This window comes from Ctenocephalides felis, unplaced genomic scaffold, assembly GCF_003426905.1.
Source record: "Ctenocephalides felis isolate EL2017-DRISC unplaced genomic scaffold, ASM342690v1 CF-g0.4_SCAFFOLD_03573, whole genome shotgun sequence".
Lineage (NCBI taxonomy): Eukaryota > Metazoa > Arthropoda > Insecta > Siphonaptera > Pulicidae > Ctenocephalides > Ctenocephalides felis.
In genome coordinates, this window is record NW_020539727.1 from 9,176,573 (window position 1) to 9,178,190 (window position 1,618).

The 1,618-nt window shown below is 26.5% G+C and overlaps 1 long non-coding RNA gene across 2 annotated transcripts; it reads right to left on the reverse strand.

Annotated features, from left to right (window-relative positions):
* Positions 1 to 484: 484 nt before the first annotated feature.
* LOC113389069 lies at positions 485 to 1,618 on the reverse strand. Of its 2 annotated transcripts, none has more exons than XR_003368206.1 (5): positions 1,398 to 1,618; positions 1,201 to 1,339; positions 832 to 1,099; positions 726 to 758; positions 485 to 654 (listed from the first exon to the last, which is right to left on the reverse strand). It is a non-coding gene; the product is annotated as an uncharacterized LOC113389069 (long non-coding RNA). The 2 variants fall into 2 exon arrangements; XR_003368205.1 differs by having other exon boundaries at positions 1,201 to 1,329; positions 1,398 to 1,610.

The following is a 1,618-nucleotide window of genomic DNA, read 5'->3' on the forward strand; positions in this document are numbered from 1 at the left end:
CAAATATAGAATATTAATAATAATTTCGGATATTTAGTAATTTTATTAAATATTATCATTTACAATATACAAAATTTACATATTACATAGTTAACATTAGAAAACTAAAATTTGATAGTCCATAAAATGTTAGCCTATGAAAATAATTATTTATTTATTCATAATATGTATTATGTTTAACTCTCTTGGCAACTTCAGTTGAATCAGACTTGGCAAAGTTAAGTCTTGCGTTAAATATGTTCAACTAATATACCAATTCTGTAATGCAAGATCATCAGGCTCGAAATACTCAACAATTCATGTTCTCTTCAGCACTTAATCCATATAATGTGTGATATCCGGTGCATTCTTTGTTTTCCTTCTTGAATGTTTTTAAGTCTTGCTTGTTTCTTTGGTGACAATTTATCTTCTTGATTAGAGCAAATTTCCCTAGTTTGAATTCCATTTTGACATAACCCATAGGGTTTATAATGAAATTATAAAGAATATGTATGATACCATATATATTACACTTATCTACCTATAATATTCATATCATATCACTGAATTGAGGTTATGTGATTTTTGACTGGTCTGTCAGAAATTTCAATAATTATGTGATAAATCAATTATCACAATACATAAACAGAATTTGCATTGCACATGACCTATATACTGAAAATAACTAATTAGTCATTAATATAATAATTTGTAAATTAAAAAAAAAACAGTGCAATTATACTCACCTTTGCTGGTTTCGTATTAAATATGTGAATTTCCTAAAAGTAAAACATTACAAATTAGTACTAAATCATATTAGTTAAATTCTCTTTGTGTAAAACATTAATATACCTATTCTGTAATACAATATCATCACTTAAGAAATACTCCACAATTCATTTTCTTTTCAACACTTAATCTTAATATGTGTTCTTATTTATCGATATGTGTTCTTATTTTTCTTCTCGCATGTTTTCAAGCCTAGCTTGTTTTTTTTTTGGTGACAAAGGATTAATAATTTCTAATATATTATCTAACTTTGTATTTATCTTCTCTATTGGAGAAAATTTCCCTAGCTTGAAATCCATTTTCGTAGGGGTTATCAGCACTATAATTTTCTCTACAATTGAAAACTAACTTATATCAATTTGTGCTTAGCTAAATAGTTCTGATACTAATGGAACTATAAAAAATGAATATGTATAAAACTATATAACTTACTTCTCTTTATTCATATATCACTGAATTGAGGTTATGTTTCTGACTGGTGTGTTAGAAATTTCAATTATTACATGACAAATCAATTATCACAATACATGAACAGACTTTGCATTGAAGGCGGCCTATATACTGCAAAGGACTAAACATTATTATAATAATTTATAAATTAAAATATATTTCAGTACAATTAGACTCACCTTGTTTGCCGGTTTCATATTAAATACTTTTCCAGCTGACTGTTTAACTAATTTCTACAACTGATTTCGCACTAAATATAAAAGCAATTAATAAATAACGCTTCAATAAAGGAAATATCTTGCATTTCAAACATGCACGATAATATACTCAATTATGCGTCCACGATGCACTGACCGAGTTAACCTATATTTAATTTGACATTTCGATCATAAAACACTTC